Genomic DNA, 21,243 nt, shown 5'->3' on the forward strand with positions numbered 1-21,243 from the left:
TTTTTGCCTTGCTGATGTTTAAGGAGAATCTTACATAGACGTAACAGTGCCATGTGACAGGAAAAGTGTACAGATTACTTCTACGTACAAAGAGAGTAAAGGATTGGATGCACTGAATTATACAGCAATATTGCTAACATCCATTTGTTGAAGGATCCAAGACCATATTCAAAGCTCACAAGAAGACCATATGGTTGCTCTGCTAGCTTTAGTTTTCTTCATTGGTATAGCCCTTCAACCTTAGTGCTTACACATCAGTTTCCTATTTGCAAATCATTAACATAGTTGTTAGTAGCTGAGTGTGTAGTTTAAATAATTATTAATTGTATAATCAAACTCAAATTCAAACTGAAACTCTGTCGGAACAGGCCTTGGAAAACCCAACTGTACCAATGAACCATGATACCACCCTCAACGGTAGAGTCACTGGATGAAGATATGGGGGGGGGGGGGGGGGCATGCAGTCATCACAGCGTTCTCCCAGCCATTGGCAACTTAAATGACTAGAGCTGCTGATACTCAGTCAACTAGCTCCTCAGCTGGCCTCCCAAGGACTGAGTGAAGCCTGTTTGCAACAATACTTGGCAGATGTGGATGGTCACACACCCAAGTGCTAACTTAGCCCGATGGTACTTAACTTTGGTGGTCTGATGGGAACTGATGTTTCCACAGTGGCAAAGCCATTGGCAATTGTCCACTGAAGTGCCAAAGAAACTGGTATAGACATGTGTATTCAAATACACAGATATGTGAACAGGCAGAATATGGAACTGCAGTGGGCAATGGCAATTTAAGACAAGTGTCTGGCACAGTTGTTAGATTGCTTACTGCTGCTACAATGACAGATTATCAAGATTTAAGTGAGTTTGAACATGGTGGTATAGTTGGCGCATGAGCGATGGGACACAGCGTCTGTGAGGTAATGAAGAAGTGGAGATTTTCCCATACGACCATATCACAAGTGTACTGTGAATTTCAAGAAGCCAGTAAAACATCAAATCTCTAACATCACTGCAGTAGGAAAGAGATCCTGCATGAACAGGACAACAATGACTGACGAGAATCATTCAATGTGACAAAATTGGAACCCTTCCACATATTGCAGCAGCTTTCAATGCTGAGCTTTCAGCAAGTGTCACTGTGGGAACCATTCAATGAAACATCATCCATATAGGTTTTTGGAGGCAAATGCCCACTCATGTACCCTTGATGACTACATGACACAAAGCTTTACATTTCATCTGGGCCCATCAGTACCAACAATGGACCGTTGATGATTGGAAACATGTTGCCTCGTCGGACGAGCCTCATTTCAAATTGTACAGAGCAGATGGACATGTACAGCTATGGAAACAACCTCATGAATCCAGGGATCCTGCAAGTTGGCAGGAGACTTTTTAAGCTGGTGGCAGCTCTGTAGTAGTAGTAGTGCAATTGGAGTGATAGGGGACCACTGATACTTTTAGATATGAGTCTGTCAGGTCACATGTACATAAGCATCCTGTCCGATCACCTGCATCCATTCATGTTCATTGTGCATTCCGACAGACTAGGGCAGTACCAGCAGGACAATGCAGCACCCCACACATCTTGAATTGCTACAGAGTGGCTCCTGGAACACTCTCCTGAGTTTAAGCACTTCCGCTGGACACCAAATTCCCCAGAATGAACGTTATAGCATATTTGGTGCACTTTTTAATATGCTACTCAGCAGAGATCACCACCCCTTCATACTACTACAGATTTATAAACATCCCTGCAGCACTATTACAGACATTAGTTGAGTCCATGCCACATTGTGCTGTGGCACTTCTGCATGCTCGTGGGGGTCCTACACAATATTAGGCAGATGGGCCAGTTTCTTTGGCTCTTCAGTGTATAATCATGGGTTTTAATTTCGCAAGTTACAAAAAATATTTTATCAATTTTATTCAAATTCTATATTCAGTAAAAAGTGGAAATGTAAACTAAGAAATATTGAATGAGAAAAGTTAAGAACAATAACATGCTCTTATTTTCAATTATTGTGCATATGAAAATACATTAAAATTCAATAAAGATATCCAGAATTCTGTATTGTCAAAAAAAAAAAAAAAAAATGCATCAGTAATATCTACAGAAAGAGAAATGAAGTTCACAAATACAGCACTTGCAACAAAGACAGTATCGACATGCCAAGGTGTTGATTAGCAAAGACACAAAACAGCTTCCCAGTGGTGGCCCTAAGATTTGTTTAATGCTCTACCAGATGAAATTCAGCCTTTACCATGGGAGCAGTTTAAAACTACTATTTTGCGTAAGCTAAATGAGCAACCCTTCTACAATATTGAAGAATTCTTCTCTAGTAATTACATAGTGTTTACTTAAGCTGCAGCTCAGTTCCATGATTCCAACAGCAACTGTTATATTTAATTTAACTATATACCTGTATCTATTTTATTGTTGTGATATTACTGTAATCTAAGTTATAACTTAAATATGTCTTGCGGTATTAAATTACTATCACAGTAGAGTTGAATTCATGTATTTTGATAATGTTGTATCTTGATGCTGTCTGTCCAGCTGTGGCTGGTGACATAGAATACTGTTATATCTTGAGAAATGAAAAAGTATTTTATTTTGTATTTGAAATTTTATATTTTTTCACCAAATTCTAATTTAATGTGAATATTTTCATGCAAGCAGTTAAAAAGAAGTAAGAAGATTATGGTTTGAAGCCATGCCACCACTGAGGTTATTAGAGACTGGAACACAAGCGTGAATTGTTTCACAATTTATGGAAATCGTGGAAAAAACTAAATTTGGATGAACAGATGCAGATATGAAGCATAGTCCCCACAAACGCAGGTTCAGTGTGTTAACCACAGTGCTACCTCACACAGTAGTTGATCAGTATTAGAAATAAATTGATGTTATTTCTGCATAAAAGTAGTGATTCAGTATTTGTACAATGATTTCACTGGCTTGCTTCATAGAGTCAGAAATATCCTACAACTTCTGTTTGTTTAGTTTAGGTGATTTTCCATTTGATCCACCAACTGACACTGACCCTGTCTCTCAAAATTTCTCAGTAAGTTAATGAACTGCAGTATGATGAGCTACTGCTGTTTCCAGTAAATTTTCAGCAAATGCCTTATGCACTAAACGTGTCTCTTTTTTGCCTTGTCAAACAAATTTCAATTTGTAAAATACATTTCTCAGCAGTAAACACTATAATTTAAAAACAATTGAACCTCTAAACACTAAGTGTCACATTTAACAACTTTAATCAACTGAATGAAAGAGTTAAATGTTATGCAACAATAAAATGAATTAAAAATAATTGCACAGTACTAGAAGTGGCTGAAGAATGTCTTGGAACAGTAGTGTGTAAAAGTAGGAAGAAGCAAACAGCTTGGTGGAATGACACAGGCAAGGCAGCCTGTAAAAGGAAAAAGAAGGCGTATCAAAAATGGCTACATACTAGAACTCAGGTAGACAGAGAAAGTTATGTTGAAGAAAGAAACAAAGCCAAACAGATAATTGCAGCATCCAAGAAGAAATCTTGGGAAGACTTTGGAAACATGTTGGAGACTATGGGACAAGCTGCTGGAAAACCATTCTGGAGTGTAATTAGCAGTCTTCGAAAGGGAGGTAAAAAGGAAATGACAAGTATTTTGGACAGGTCAGGAAAACTGCTGGTGAATCCTGTGGATGCCTTGGGCAGATGGAGTGAATATTTTGAAGAGTTGCTCAATGTAGGTGAAAATGCAATCAGTAATATTTCAGATTTCGAGGTAGAATGGGATAGGAATGATGATGGAAATAGGATCACATTTGAGGAAGTGGAGAAAATGGTCAATAGATTGCAGTGCAATAAAGCAGCTGGGGTGGATGAAATTAAGTCAGAAATCATCAAATACAGTGGAATGTCAGGTCTTAAATGGCTACGCAGGATAATTGAAATGGCCTGGGAGTCGGGACAGGTTCCATCAGACTGGACGAAAGCAGTAATCACACCAATCTTTAAACATGGAAACAGAAAAGATTGTAACAACTACAGAGGTATCTCTTTAATCAGCGTTGTGGGTAAAATCTTCTCAGGTATTGTTAAAAGGAAAGTGCAAGTTTTAGTTGAGGACCAATTGGATGAAAATCAGTGTGAGTTTAGGCCTCTTAGAGGTTGTCAGGACCAGATCTTTAGCTTACGGCAAATAATGGAGAAGTGTTATGAGTGGAACAGGGAATTGTATCTATGCTTTAAAGATCTAGAAAAGGCATATGACCGGGTTCCTAGGAGGAAGTTATTGTCTATTCTACGAGATTATGGAATAGGAGGCAAACTTTTGCAAGCAATTAAATGTCTTTACATGGATAGTCAGGCAGCAGTTAGAGTTGATGGTAAATTGAGTTCATGGTTCAGAGTAGTTTCAGGGGTATGACAAGGCTACAACCTGTCTCCACTGTTGTTCATATTATTTATGGATCATATGTTGAAAACAATAGACTGGCTGGGTGATATTAAGATATGTGAACACAAAATAAGCAGTCTTGCATATGCGGATGACTTAGTTGTGATGGCAGATTCGATTGAAAGTTTGCAAAGTAATATTTCAGAGATAAATCAGAAATGTAAGGACTATGGTATGAAGATTAGCATCTCCAAAACGAAAGTAATGTCAGTGGGGAAGAGATATAAACGGATTGAGTGCCAAATAGGAGGAACAAAGAACAGGTGGATGGTTTCAAGTACTTAGGATGCATATTCTCACAGGATGGCAACATAGTGAAAGAACTGGAAGCGAGGTGTAGCAAAGCTAATGCAGTGATTGCTCAGCTACGATCTAGTCTCTTCTGCAAGATGGAAATCAGTACCAAGACTAAGTTATCTGTGCACCGTTCAATCTTTCGTCCAACTTTGTTGTATGGGAGCGAAAGCTGGGTGGATTCAGGTTACCTTATCAACAAGGTTGAGGTTATGGATATGAAAGTAGCTAGGATGATTGCAGGTACTAGTAGATGGGAACAATGGCAGGAGGGTGTCCACAATGAGGAAATCAAAGAAAAACTGGGAATGAACTCTATAGATGTAGCAGTCAGGGTGAACAGGCTTAGATGGTGGGGTCATGTTGCACGCATGAGAGAAGCAAGGCTACCCAAGAGACTCATGGGTTCAGCGGTAGAGGGTAGGAGGAGTCGGGGCAGACCAAGGAGAAGGTACCTGGATTCGGTTAAGAATGATTTTGAAGTAATAGGTTTAACATCAGAAGAGGCACCAATGTTAGCACTGAATAGGGCCATGGAGGAATTTTATAAGGGGGGCTATGCTCCAGACTGAACGCTGAAAGGCATAATCAGTCTTAAATGATGATGATGATGAAAAATAATTGCTTACCTACGGAAAAACAATTCTGCCAGTGTTTATTCTACCATCTTTGTTTCAAACCTCCAACATAATCCATTTGTTGTCCATAACCCAGTGCACAGTGACTTCATGAATGCACAATATATAATAGCACTTGGAAGTATTTTGATATTCAAAGTAGATTTTTTCAGGATTTTTCTGACATTTGCATCATACTGCTTTAGGAAACTGATTTCAGGGAACTGAGCCACAAATCCTATATGTATGAATAAGCAGTATGGAAAGATAGGTAATATACAATATGTTGAAGAACAAAGAGGAGATGAGAATGAGATGAGAGGACAAGAACAAAGTGCTCACATAAGAAAGGGTCTAAAACAGGGCTGTAGTCTTTTGCCCCTACTACTCAGTCTATACATTCAAGAAGCAATGACAGAAACAAGAGAAGGGTTCAGGAGTGGGATTAAAATTTAAGCTGAAAACGTAGCAATGATAAGATTCACTGAAGATATTGATATTCTCAGTGAAAGCAAAGAAGCATTATAGGATCTATTGAATGGAATGAACAGTGTAATACATACACAATATAGATCAAGAATATACTGAAGAACAAAGAAAGCAATGAGGAGTAGCAGAAATAAGAACAGCGAGAAATTATATGAAGTAAAAATATTCTGCTACCTAGGGAACAAAATAACCCTTGATAGATGGAGCAAGGAGGACATCAAAAGTGGACTAGCACTGGCAAAAAGAGTATTCCTGGCTGAGAGAAGTCTTACTAGTATCAAACATAGGCCTTAATTTGATGAAGAAATTTTTGACAAGGCACATTTGGAGGACGGAATTGAGTGTAGTGAAACACAGAAAACCAGAGCAGAAGAGAATCAAAATGTAAGAGACACAGTGCTGCAGAAGAATGTCGAGAATTAGGTGGACTGATAAGGAATGAGAAGGTTCTCCCCAGAATTGGTGAGGAAAAGAATATATGGAAAATACTGAAAAGAAGAAGGGCAGGATGATAGAGCATGTGTTAAGACATCAAGGAATAACTTCCACGGCACTAGAGGGGGCTGTAGAGGGTAAATACGGTAGAGGAAGACAGAGATTGGAATACATCCAATAAATAATTGAGGACATAGGTTGCAAATGCTACTCTGAGATGAAAAGGTTGTCACAGGAGAAGAATTCATGATGGACCATGCCTAAACCAAAAAACCAGTCAGAAGACTCATAAAAAAATAGAAGATTTCAGAACAGTCAATGAGATCCACTTGTCAGTCTTTATGATGTTCCTAGAGGAAAAAAACCTTCTGTCAAAGCATCAACACAGATTCAGTAAAAACCACTTTTGTGAAACACAATTTGGTCTGCCTGTACACAGTACCTTGCAGTAAATAGTATAGATTCTTGAACCAGGAACTTGCAGCCTTCTTATATATCAGAAAGGCATTTATAACCATACCACATCAATAACAGAGAAAAAAGATATAATCATACAGAATATCTTCACAGGTACATGATTGGCTTCAATATTCTTTTATGTACTAGAAATCCAGTTTGTTATATGGCATGGTCAATGTTCAAAAGGAATAAAAGTAATTAGGTTGGTGCACAACTTCATAGCATTTTTGTTTTGCATGTTGGTACTGCTACATACTTATTTACTGACTGTCATTTTTTATTTGTAGTTCACTGTTGCTATTTGAGTTTAAATTTTGTAATTTGCAGATGAGCTGTGGATGCTAGAGAATTGAGTGTCAAGTGGAGAAATTGGAATATTTTGAGATATTCATCTCTTTGAGTTCAATAAATGGGCAACAGGAGTGAAGGCAGCCTTTTATACCATGTATGAGGTTGATGACATTGGACAGAGGATAGCAAGAAAATGGTTTCGGGATTTAAGGAGGATTGTTTCGACATTAATGCTTCTCTATGTTCAGGAAGACCTTTGATGAAGATCATTTAAATGCCTTAATCCACAATGATCCACATCACTGAACTTGAGAACTGGCAAATATGATGAACTGTTATCATTCCACTATCATGTGACATTTGAATGCAATGAGAAGGTTTAAAAACTGGATGTATGGGTGTTGCATGCTCCAAGCCAAACTCACAAAAATCAGGAGGTGGCCATACATGCTCCTCTGCTAGCTCGTCATCAATTGGCTTATGAATGACACTGAAATTCATATCCTGTATCATCCCTGGTGATGAGAAATGTAAGGAAAAGAAAGGAATGGTTGAGCCAAAACAAAGCAACAACTCCCCCATAGTAAGACCTGCACACATCCACAAAGATAATGTTATGTATCTTGTGGAACAGCGTCAGTGTGGTGTATTACAAATTGCTTCCCCAGGGTGTAACTATCACTGCTGACATTTATTATCACCAACTGAGACATGTTGCAGACACAGTCCAAGAACAATGACCGGGAAGACTGTGTGAAGTGATACTACTCCATAGTAACACAGGCCTGCATTCTGTCTGCCACACTGTTTAAACTTTAACTTGAGGGATACATTTACCAGAAATAAATAAATGAATTAATTAATTCACACAGTGTTCAGTCAACTATTATATTATATTACAATAGAGTTCTCAATAATTTCTAGCAGAAGACACTGACACTCACTTGTGCCATGGGAAAATCTTATTAATAATAAGATTTCAATAACCTGTTCTCTATGACAAGCTGAAGAACATACTACTGGTCCTCCTTATAAAGGTGTAGCCATAAAACTTGCAATACATTAGAGTATATAATAAGATAAGAGATACATTTTTTTAAAAGTTCTATCCAACTCATACCACTGTATTGAATGCATCTGTGACTGATTTTTTTATTATCATCTGTTTAAAACTAAGTAAGGATTATAGGCTGCTTCTTGCCAGTCTCTTGTCTCATGACTAGCAGAATGTAAGCACACCATTTTCTTCATTTCTGTAATTTTGTCTGAGCACTTCATTCCTGCTCTTCCAGTCCTATTGTTTCCTCTTGGTTCTTGAGCATATTGTATCTTACCCATCTTCTCCTATAGCTTCCCCATATTTTTCTTAGAATTTTGAACAACTTGCACCATTTTACATTGTTGAACACTTCTCCTAGATCAACAAGGTGTATGAACATGTCTTGATTTTTCTTCTGTCTTGCTTCCTTTATCAACTGCAACATCGAAATGTTATCTATCCCCACTGCCTTATTTGATCTTAAGTCTTCCAAAGGTCTTGTAAATTCTGATTCTAAGACTGGATCCCTTATATCGACTCCAGTTTCTTCTTCTATCATGTCATCACGTAAGTCCTCCCACTGATGTAGGTCTTCAATGTCTTCTTTCCATCTACCCAATTGCTCCTTTGCATTTAAAAGTGGAATTCCTACTGCATTCTTAATGTTACCACTCCTGCTTTTAATTGCACTGAAGGTTGTTTTGACTTTTCTATATGCAGAGTGAGTCCTTCTGACAATAATTTATTTTTCGATTTTGCTTTAGCTTCATTGCACTTCCTATTTACTTTCTTCATAACTGACTTGTATTTCTCTATTCCTCAGTTTCCCTGAAGATTTTTGAAGTTCCACCTTTTGTCAATCAACTGAATTATTTCTTCTGTTATCCATGGTATTTTTTAAAGTTGCCTCCCTTGTACTCACAGTTTTCCCCCCAACTTCTGTGATTGCCTTACTGAGCTATTCATTATCACAATATCTATAGCTTCAGAGAACTTCAAGTGGATCTGTTCATTCCTGAGCACTTGTGTATCCCACCTGTTTGAGGATTGATTCTTCCTGACTAGTCTCTTAAATTTCAACCTAATCTTCATTATTACTAAATTGTGGTTCAAATGGCTCTGAGCACTATGCGACTTAACATCTATGGTCATCAGTCCCCTAGAACTTAGAACTACTTAAACCTATCTAACCTAAGGACATCACACAACACCCACTCATCACGAGGCAGGGAAAATCCCTGACCCCACTGGGAATCGAACCCGGGAACCCCGGCGTGGGAAGCGAGAACACTACCGCACGACCACGAGCTGCGGACCTACTAAATTGTGATCTGAGTCCATGTTTCCTCTTGGGTACGCCTTACAATCAAATATCTCGTTTCAAAATCTCTGTCTGACCATGATGTAATGTACTTCCTTATTTCCTGAACTTTTCCAAGTATACCTCCTCCCCCTGTGGTACTTGAACAGAGTACTCACTGTTACGAGGGTGGTTTGAAAAGTTCTCGGAACTGAATAGAAAAAAGTACTTACACCACTGAAAATTTTTTTATTGTTCAATGTAGTCTCCTTATAGATTCATGCACTTGGTCCAAAGATGTTCCAGTGCCTTGATCCATTCATTCACTTTTAATATGTGAAAATGTGAATAAAAAGTTGTGTTACGATCTAAAAATTGAAGCGAACAGGTCATACATTAGAAATTAATACGTACTTTTACGGAGATATGTTCAAAATTAAAATTAAATTGTCGTTTTATGATCTACACTACTGGCCATTAAAATTGCTACACCAGGAAGAAATACAGATGATAAACGGGTATTCATTGCACAGATATATTATACTTGAACTGACATGTGATTACATTTTCACGCAATTTGGGTGCACAGATCCTGAGAAATCAGTAGCCAGAACAACCACCTCTAGCCGTAATAACGGCCTTGATACGCCTGGGCATTGAGTCAAAGAGAGCTTGTATGGCGTGTACAGGTACAGCTGCCCATGCAGCTTCAACACGATACCACAGTTCATTAAGAGTAGTGACAGGCGTATTGTGACGAGCCAGTTGCTCGGCCACCATTGACCAGACGTTTTCAGTTGGTGAGAGATCTGGAGAATGTGCTGGCCAGGGCAGCAGTCGAACATTTTCTGTATCCAGAAACTCACGTACAGGACCTGCAACATGCGGTCGTGCATTATCCTGCTGAAATGAAAGGTTTCACAGGGATCGAATGAAGGGTAGAGCCACAGGTCGTAACACATCTGAAATGTAACGTCCACTGTTCAAAGTGCCGTCAATGCTAACAAGAGGTGACCGAGACGTGTAACCAATGGCACCCCATACCATCACGCCAAGTGATACGCCAGTATGGCGATGACGAATACACACTTCCAATGTGCGTTCACCGCGATGTCACCAAACACGGATGTGACCATCATGATGCTGTAAACAGAAGATGGAGGCCGTTGGGATCCAGCACGGCGTTCCGTATTACTCTCCTGAACCCACCGATTCCATATTCTTCTAACAGTCACTGGATCTCGACCAACGCGAGCAGCAATGTCGCGATACGACAAACCGCAATCGCGATAGGTTACAATCCGACCTTTATGAAAGTTGGACACGTGATGGTACGCATTTCTCCTCCTTACATGAAGCATCACAACAACGTTTCACCAGGCAACGCCGGTCAACTGCTGTTTGTGTATGAGAAATCGGTTGGAAACTTTCCTCATGTCAGCACGTTGTAGGTGTCGCCAGCGGCGCCAACCTTGTGCGAATGCTCTGAAAAGCTAATCATTTGCGTATCACAGCATCTTCTTCCTGCCGGTTAAATTACGCGTCTGTAGCACGTCATCTTCGTGGTGTAGCAATTTTAATGGCCAGTAGTGTAATAACTTGAATGTGTAGCAGATAAAAAAAACACGTTCAGTATTAGTACGTGAACCTATAGGAAAGTGTAAGAAATGAAAATGAAATAGATATTTCAGTGCACGAAGTAATAACTAAACACAGACTAATAAACACAGAACTGGATTTACTATTACATAATTTTACAGGCTAGTGTGGAAAAATCAAGCTTGTTTTAATATCTAATACTTAAGGTGTAAAGCATTAGGGTAGCTAAATGCTGCATAATAAGTGTACAAAATACCTTTAATCCATGTAAGGGCTGAACATTTTTGTACTGTAGCTGTTGCTCTCACCATAGCTCTTTCTAAGCAAAGCTTTTGCATATTTATCGACAGAACTGAGCTACGTTATTTATTAACACTTTTTCATCTGAGCGTACCCTCCGGTAACGTATATTTCCGCAGTAATTGCACATTTCAGCAGACGCCAAGGATACGCATCAATTGTAATATTACAGTATCAGTATGACTTGACTGTACAGCGCTGAGCGGCGTGGGTCCTTCGGCTATTGTTTAGTATTGTCGGGCGCATTCGGTAACGTTGCATGTAAACGAGGTTTAGTTCCGCGTTTTGCCATCAGCTAATTGTAAAATAAACAGGTAATACGTAGTTTGCATATCCAATGAATGTGCTCTAAATTAAAATAAAGATCACATTATAATATTAAATTTTTAAAACTGATATGAACGTCAGCAAAGTTTGTGTCTGGTTTTGACGGCAGAAAACTCGTTGACCGTATCTTCATAGTTCAGACGGTTATCAGCTAGGAGGTCAGCTTAGATGTGAAGAATGAACAAGGCGTTCAGTCTCTCCTCAGACAACGTAGAACGTAGGTATGATTTCAGTCTTTTAAGAGACGAAAACGAGCATTCTGCTCAACAGTTTGTAAGAGCCACACATAGAAATATTCTAAGAGCAATGTCAACATTCGGAAACACGAACTGTAACCTTTCTTTCCGTAAAAATTTACTCATTTCGACTGGTATATCACTAATCTCAGAAGATTTTAAAAGTTCCGCAAAATGTACACATTCGCTAGGGAAGGAGGGTTCTAAGTATGTGTCATACGACGCTTTGAGTTTTGCTGCACGTTCAGCACTATCGTCAGGTGAACTTACTGTTCTTAAGGTTACTGAAAACTGTGAAGGCGTCCAACAGTGTTCTATAGCTTTCGTTCCTTCTCACTAATTCGGCGTACAAGCTGTCAAGTACTGGGAGAAATGTTTCAACTCTAAATTTTTCCCTTCAAGTCAGAGTCCGCTTCTTCGCCACCATAAAGTTTGCGTTTTCGTGAACTTTTGTAGGTAAATTCATAGTCTATGTCAGTCACAATCTCCATGGATTTATTTTCAAAATAGTCGAACATGCCACGAATACATGCAGAAAATCCTACAAATGATTCAAATAATTCATGCACTATTTTAGTATCAATACTTACACTTTGAAATTTCAGATTTACACTATTAAATCTCTGGAGTATGTCCTTCCAAACTGTCATCATGAATACTGTTTCTTGTCTGATCAGTTGATACAACAAAGCTGAAGCCTCATTTCGCACAACCGGTTTTTCAAACATATTATTGGTAATATGTGTGAGGTCATTGATAACGGCCTTCGAGTTTTCATATAGACTTACATACGCTTCTTCTCTTGCTGACCAATATGTTTTCATAAACTTTTTGTTGTGGCGTAACAAGACAGCTACGCCACACGGAAGTAGCCGAAAGGCACGCGTTACTGACGCAGGCTAGAGATAGGTCTGAAACAGGATACGTAATGAATGCTATAAAGAAAAGTACGTAGCTCCTGGAATACTTAACTTTTAATCCATCCTTGTTGTATACATCGTTCTTGATGAGACAAGTGAGACTCTTTAGATACAAGCTATGTAAGGCTAATGGCGCCTTGCTAGGTCGTAGTCATGGACTTAGCTGAAGGCTATTCTAACTATCTGCTCGGCAAAGGAGCGCGGCTTCGTCAGTGTAGTCGCTAGCAAAGTCGTCCGTACAACTGGGGCGAGTGCTAGTCAGTCTCTCGAGACCTGCCGTGTGGTGGCGCTCGGTCTGCGATCCTGACAGTGGCGACACGCGGGTCCGACATGTACTAATGGACCGCGGCCGATTTAAGCTACCACCTAGCAAGTGTGGTGTCTGGCGGTGACACCACACTTTTTACCGTTTTGCTTCCTGGTTTCATGAAAGAAAGAAGTTTATCCCAGCGTTGTGTAGAAGCAGAGAAAAAATTATAAAGGTTTTGCATTACACTGAAAAATGAACATGCTTCCCGAGAACAGCTTGCAGCACTAAAAATTAATAGTCTCAGTTCGCTCTGATGAGGCATGAAACCATTACAAGTTAATGAAACATATTCAAAGAATGGCACCACGAAAGGTTCTTGCTTGACTAACGAGAGAGAAATGCTGAAAAACCTGAATTGGTCGACGCTTTAAAACAGACGAACATCATCCGACAAAAGCCTACTTACAAAGTTTCGAGGACCGGTATAGAGAGAATACAAAATTATTCTTCGATCTCCTACTTACATGTAGCTCCGATATGGACTAATTACTGCACACAGAGAGACATTTTAGTAATGGTTCCACCCGTGCTATTACGCGGTTGGAACGGGTGCAAAGCATAATGCGTAGCACAATTCTAAATACCCTCCGCTTTGCACTTCACAGTAGTTTGCAGAATATGTATGGTGACACAGACATGTGTTGTCAGTTTAGTGACTGCGCTATCAGCAGTTGTAAGAAGATAATGAGGAGCACCTTTTCAAAACGCATTATGTCCACTGGTCGACAAAATTGAATTTGATATGGAATCCGGTATTTTATTACCCGCTCTACACACTCCTGCAATCAGATTGTGTCCAAACGCATTTTAACACCTTCAAAAAGAGCACCTGAAAGAAGCAGCATTTTGTCTTCTAGTATGATTGAGTCAAACTACATTAATTCCAACAGTTGCCACTATTTTATTTCATTAAGCTATGTTGGCTCCAATGTAAGGCTGGCGGGCTAAAGCGAAAGGCTTTAACTGGCCAACAATGAACAGTTAATATTCGTTTTCAGTATTACAGCATTGTTGTATATAAACGTTTATCATTCTGTCTGTAGACTTACAGAAGTCAGAGGTAAAAACGTTGTTGTGCTGAGAAGGAGAGTATTATAGCGAGTGTATGTGTGACTGTTTAAGAGGAAATGAATCGTGGAACGAGAAAGCGAATGAAGAGCAAATCAAAAACGGAATTAGAGTATGAAAACAGGCAAGAATAAAGAGTAATAAAATTATTTTTATTTCAAAGCTATACAAATTAATCTATTTGTACTTACCTGCATGATTATTTCTCTTGTAACCTTTCCTCTTAGATATTAGGATAAGGATCCTCATCTCATGAGCTTCGAATCTCCTTGCCAGAATAAAGTAGGACGCTTTTGCTGTTAGCCGGCCGGTGTGGCCGTGCGGTTAAAGGCGCTTCAGTCTGGAACCGCGTGACCGCTACGGTCGCAGGTTCGAATCCTGCCTCGGGCATGGATGTGTGTGATGTCCTTAGGTTAGTTAGGTTTAATTAGTTCTAGGTTCTAGGCGACTGATGACCTCAGAAGTTAAGTCGCATAGTGCTCAGAGCCATTTGAACTTTTGCTGTTATTCGATTCTGGTTAACAGTCTACACAAAACTGAAAGGGTAGAGTTTGCTAAACCAGTCAAAAAGGAACAAGTAAGCGCAGGAGAGTACGGAATGATCCGAAAAATAAACCAACTGCTCTAATAGTGCAGTATCATGTAAGTAAAAAATCGTCAAATTTATGATTTATTTACTCTGATAAAATGTGTTACAGGGATAATATTGTAATTGCTACCTTTTATTCTTTTCAGGTTTATTCAAAAGGTGGTAGGCTTCCTGTATGTGCTGCTTTCTTCAGGAAGCTTTTCGGCATTGGTCAAAGAAGAGTGCATACCATCGCTAATGGCCTTAAAACAAGTGAAGGAGTGCTTGACATGAGAGGAGGAGACCATAAAGCAGGAAAGTATAGTGCAAAAAGGAAAAAGGTAACTGAATTTATTTCATATCTACAAGCAAGGGAGAGTCACTACTCCAGAAACAAGAGCCAGCACCTTTACCTGCCATATGACCTGAGTATAAACAAACTTTTCCTCATGTATAACAATTCAGTCATATCTGATCTGAAAGTGAAGAAAACATTTTATACGAAAATATTTGATATAAAATTAAATCTAGGTTTTGGAACTCCAGAAAGTGATACCTGTATCTTCTGCCATAGAATGTATCACCAAATGAAAACTGCTACAGACATCAACACAAACAATAAGCTAATGATTGAACTTGAGTCATATAAATTAAGAGCTAGAGCTTTTCATAAATTAATGAAGCAAACGTGTGACTGTAGCTTGACATTTGCCTTTGATTTACAACAGGTACAACCTCTCCCAAAATTATCTCTTGGCGAGACATACTATTCAAGACATCTCTGTACTTCTTTTGTGTAACAAATGTGGCAGATACAGAAACTACATTTACGTTTGGAATGAAACGCAGGCAGGTAGAGGGCCACAAGAAAATTCCTCAGCCATCACCGATTTCTTAAAGAAATTTACCATTGACACATCTGTCACATTTCTCAACTGTTCGCGGATGGATGCGCTGGCCAAAACAAAAATCAACACGTTATACATGCAGTTGCTTTCGGGTTATTCAAAGAATCCCCAATGCATGTGACTGATGTACTTCTCTGCTTTCCAGTTCGAGGACATTACGTTTTAACTCTTGACAGAGTATTTGGACGAGTAGAAAACAAACTGCGTAAAATTTCAGAAATATTGAATCCAAACACGTCCGAGAATGTTCACGCAGAAGTGGGCGAAACAAGGATTTTAGGGAAAGACTGGGAAGTATTTGATTTCAAGGAACTGATTTTTAGGCTTGTAGATGGCATCAGTGATCCATTTGAAGAAATATATGATAGGTGAAAGGGTGACTGATGTGAAAATCAAATCACACATTACCTACTATTCTTATGATCCTTCAAAGGTCCGCAGCTCGTGGTCGTGCGGTAGCATTCTCGCTTCCCGCGCCCGGGTTCCCGAATTCGATTGCCGGCGGGATTTTCTCTGCCTCGTGATGACTGGGTGTTGTGTGATGTTCTTAGGTTAGTTAGGTTTAAGTAGTTCTAAGTTTTAGGGGACTGATGACCATAGATGTTAAGTCCCATAGTGCTCAGAGCCATTTGAACCTTCAAAGCGCTTTTTGCCATTAGGTAAACGTGGATACAGCTTGGTCAAAGTATCAAATATCTCCAAAGTGGATGGCTGTTAATCTGGGTGAAAAATTTAAGTATTTCATTTTCTCTCCAGTTGTCTCCATATCTAAGGCTTAGTAGTTTTTCCACACCGCCTTTCCTTTTTTGTTTCAATCTCATCAGTGATGATTGATGATGTGGAAAAACTACTAAGCCTTAGGTATGGAAACAACTGGAGAGAAAATGAAATACTTGAATTTTTCAATGAGTTATCAGCCGTCCATGTAACGAACTTATTGCCCAAGATACTATTTGTTATTGATTAGAAGAGGAGCCTGTTTTGGGAAAAACATTCTGAAATTTGTTATTGTAAATGAAGCACATTTTCGTTTTTGTTCCTACTTCTGGTGTTAAAATGTTTTACTGAATGCCAAAAAAATGTATTTTCAAACAATAAAAAGTATTTTTACCAATTCTGTGTCACTGAAAACTAATCAAAACGCATTATGTCCAAAATAGCTTACATCAAAAGTCAGATTGTCCAACAGAACCCAACAAAACGCATTCTGTCCGTCACTAAAGTGCTCATAGCTTGAAAGTATAAAAAGCAATTTCCTTGTATTAAACACATTTTGATCAACAGACCTACCTGAGTAGGTGGTGTAAAATTCGTGAAAATTAATCGAACATTTTTTTCGGTATACTTTTTTCGCTTCTCTTGAAAAATTTACTTTTTGGGACACAATGCGTTTTGAAAAGTAGCTCCTCATATGCTGTAACGATGTAGACGTAGAAAAAACAAGCAAGAAAGTGTCGTAATGGTGCAGTCTCCTCGATTTTATGTCTGGCGTTACGCTGGACATGAAAAAGAGAGCGCGTGGTTGGAGAGAATCGATGCCGCAGGAGCGCAGAGACGCTAGAGCCATCTAGTAGCCGACGTTAATAGCAAAGTCGACAACAGCGCGACTTGTGGACCTGGATGAAACTACTGCCACTTACGATTTGCTCGACCGCTTGGCATTAAGAAAAGAACATCTGCCAAAAACCGTCACAGAAAAACGATTAAATGAATTCTGGCAGACGGAGCGGTTTGTGATTTTGGTTCTAGTATTGCTATAAAATTTAATGAATAAGTAGACGATGCATTTACACGATCGCTCTAGACTGTATTGGCGCGGGCAGAACGAATCTATTGTGCGACCCTACAACTACAGCGAACAGTTTTCAGCAGTAAGTGCAGCGCAAAAGGTGTTCGAATGAGTCCCTTATTTTCAAGCAACCTGGTCAGAAGCAGCCAGTCAGCATGCAGTGCCACTGCCGAGTCTGTCCGGGAATCACCTAGCTGCCTCTCGGCCGCTCGGACGCACGCGGCGCTATGTGGCGCAGAACCGACCGGGGAATCCCCGTTGCTGCCCCTAGAACCTTCTGCACTCTCCCAGCTGCAGAGGGAGTCCCTGCTCTCTGTAGTAAAGCCTGCAAGGTCTTATAACGGGCTGCAGGGACAAATCTGGCACACTTTGAGTCGATCAGTTGGATGCTGCACATCGGTGGAGGTAACTACTACTTTTCTCTTGCAGATAGCACACTGTGTTCTGTCCTCACTGTATATACGGTGAGTAAATCGTCCTTGGTCTTAAATGTCACATCCTTTAGAATTAATTTCGCTGGCGATCCGAAAACGCTTCGCTTCTTTGCCTCTTGAGGTGGAACTTTCGTTGCATGGTTACCATTTGATTCACAGTGTGTTTTCTAAATTCAGATTTCGTCTTCGCTATCTATTTTCCAGCAGCATTTGTTATCCGTTTTACACCTGTTGAACATATTTAGATATTGTCTTATCGTATAAATTTTGCAGATACATATTCTCTGTACCGTTTCTATCATTTCTGTAGTGACTTTTCTTTTCTTTCTTTTTTTGCTTTTCTTGAATTATCTCTAATCTGTAATACTGTGTTATGCACAAAGTAACCAAACGTGTAAATTTTCACCTAACTGGCTTTTACATTTTTAATGTTAGTTTTTTGTTTCAGTTGTTTAAGGACTATGTACCATTTATAATATTTTTCATTTTTTTTCCTTTCAAATTCTATTGACATTTAACTGTGTCATTTTCTTCTTCTCTCTCCATACAGTTCGTTACTGCCCTCTTACAGCTTTTGTCCAAAAACGCTTCAGTTCTCAACGCATTGCCATTTAGAAAGTTCTTTCTGTTTTCTCTTTTTTATTCTTACACATGTAGAAGCGTTTATTTTCCATTTCTTTGATACAGTTTGTTGGTTGTTCCTTTTTCCAGAGATACTTAAATATGTAGTTTACTAGCCTATCGTCATCTACACTGTTTATTCGATAAGCAATGTGCACTTTATTTGTTCTTCTAACACTTTTAGTATTCCGGAATGTTTCACATTTGTTTTGAAATTCACGTACATGCTTTCGTATTTATTATTGGACTCAAAGCTTTCCTTTTATGTTATTGATAGATATATGGATAGTTCTCAAGATTTTGTTTTCTTTTTCTTTTTCTTTTTTTTTTTTTTTTTTTTGTAGCATGACTTCCTTGTTTCTTTTGAATGTGAATAATTAAGGAGTTTTGCTAATTAGAACTGATGTGCTAGCTATAACTGGTTTCTTTCTGTAGACATTTTGTAAGCAGATTTCTCATATATTGATCTTCCTGCAGCTTTTACTATTCCTAAGGAAACTTTCACTTCTCTACACCTTAAATTTCTTTGTACTTCTTATTAGGTGTGACTTTCAGAGTATAATTTTAACTATCAGTGTTTTTTATTCATCTCTTAAAGTATAGCACTATACAAGTTCTTCATTATTTGGTATCTTTATTTTGTAATTGGTTTCATTTGAAACTTGGCATATTTATTTTATTTAATTTTTTTTTCTTGTGGAAGAATGTGTTATGAAAAAAGATGTTCTTCTCGTTGCATTATATTAATTTGTGAACTCTGTGGTTAGTTAGAACCGAACGTTTCACACCAGAGGACTATCCCCCAGTGTTGACCTACTTTTTCAATTAAATGCCCCTTTATTATCTGTGAATCGTATTGTCTATTATCTAACAATATTCGCGGGTCTTTGTCTTCTGCCAAGTAATGGGAACAACCGAATGAAAGCGGTCGATTGAGTCTGTTAATGGGTAACGAACGACTCTTTCGTTCTTTTAGTTTTTCGTAGCAGTTGTAGTAGTCATTTATTTTTTTCCGTCGGTTGTAATTTTACGTATATGTTGGATTATTTTCTTGCATTCACTCACTTTTTCGAGTGCAACCATTCTGCGGCAGTGACCGAATGAAAATAGTTATGACATTCTGTTGTAGTTTTGCATACTAAGTGAGTTATTCACTCTGTCTTTTCAAGTGAAACCAGTGTGTAGTTTTGTTCTGTCTGTTGAACGATGTATTCATTCTTTCTTTGAACTGTAACCATTTCTTAGTGGAGGTTGATTCTTTCAAAGAAAAAGACAGCAACCAGAGCGCCATAACCGGTTTCGAACCCACAAGTTCATCTTTAAACGGCTGTTCACAAGGTGCACATCTGTGTGAAGCTTACATAACTTTTTGCTCTTTATAACCCCTTGTAGTGAACGATTCTTGGGTTGGTTGTGCCCTACAGTATAAAATCGATGTTAGAAAAGACCTATTTAAACTTAATTATCCTTCATAATGATCGAACACAATGCAAACAAATATTTTAGGCTGAGTAGTATTAGTATTTACGTTGACAATCCCCCATAATTTTGTTGGAATCTTGCAGGTTTGCGCGGAATTTTAGAGGATAGTACCAGTACTCCTCAACTGGAGGACAGGAGAAGTGCCGTAACCCAATTACCCTGAAAGGAAGAGGAGTTAAAATAAGCGAGCACGTGTCTCGGTTTATCTGAAGATACTCGACCGTTTCTTAGAAAACGACGTGGAAAGTTTCCACGTAGTTTAGGTTTCTCCGCAGAGTCTCTGAGGGGAAATGGTGTCGCGGTCTGTCAATTTTGCGCCTCGTTTCGAACCCCGAATATTGTTTTTATTTACTTTATCTTATTTTTTCATTTATCTTGCCATATCCATGGAAGGTTACTATGTGATTGTTCCTTATCAAGTTAGGGGCACAAGGGAATTATATTATTAGTAAAATTACAACTGGGTTTCACAATAGGTATCGTAGCTTTATTATGTAAGATATGAGTGTAAGGTATTTTCGGGGTTACAGTGTTTTTAAATTCTTATTATTTCATTCTTATAGCGATTATTATACGCTAAAGCACCAAAGAACTGGTATAGGCATGCGTATTGAAATACAGAAGTATGTGAACAGACAGAATAAGGCGCTACTGTCGGCAACGCCCATATGAGTCAAAAGGTGTGTACCGCAGTTGTTAGGTCGGTTACTGCCTTCAACCATAAATATAATAGACTGGCCCTGACGTCATTTTCGTGGCTCCAACATCTCTGGGCTAAAGTCACGTGAATGTTGGCAAAACATGGCTGTTTCGTGTTGCGCTTATGGCTGTACTCAGCGTTTTGTCGGGGGAAATGGCATTACAGTTCACGTGTGTTTCTATGATAGTGCAGATGCGTTAATTGAAATCTGCTGAAGTGACTTTTATATGTTTTTTACACTTGAAATAGAGTATCGCGTAAATTAAAGTGTTGAAAGCGATGCCTGTAAAGTCAGACTCATATTACATTTTGGAACGTATCTGTGATAATTCGGTTACAGAAGTAAGTATAACTGTTTCTCGTTCCTACTCATAGGTTCCCTAAGGATGAAAACCGAAGGCAGCTTTGGATACAGGCTCCGAAACGGAAAAACTTTAAGCCATCTGCACATACGCGCCTTTTTGTATATACAAGTGAGATTATAATAAGGTAAGAGCACCTATAGTCGACACACGAAGAGAATTTTTTTCTGCCTTCTAATACTATTAAATAAATGTAGGCTCCAAAATGATTTTCTGAAACTTGAAAGTCTCACCTTTCATCTAA

The 21,243-nt window shown here is 38.8% G+C and overlaps 1 long non-coding RNA gene across 2 annotated transcripts in view; it reads left to right on the plus strand.

Annotated features, from left to right (window-relative positions):
• The first annotated feature begins 17,665 nt into the window (after positions 1–17,665).
• LOC126210299 (uncharacterized) overlaps positions 17,666–21,243 on the plus strand; it is a 69,201-nt gene continuing 65,623 nt past the window's right edge. The window contains exon 1 of one of the 2 annotated variants that reach the window (XR_007540648.1): positions 17,666–17,805. This is a non-coding gene — a long non-coding RNA (uncharacterized LOC126210299). Of the gene's footprint in view, positions 17,865–21,243 lie in introns of both variants that reach the window. The other variant, XR_007540649.1, reaches the window with a different exon arrangement.

Source organism: Schistocerca nitens, chromosome 10, assembly GCF_023898315.1.
Source record: "Schistocerca nitens isolate TAMUIC-IGC-003100 chromosome 10, iqSchNite1.1, whole genome shotgun sequence".
NCBI lineage: Eukaryota > Metazoa > Arthropoda > Insecta > Orthoptera > Acrididae > Schistocerca > Schistocerca nitens.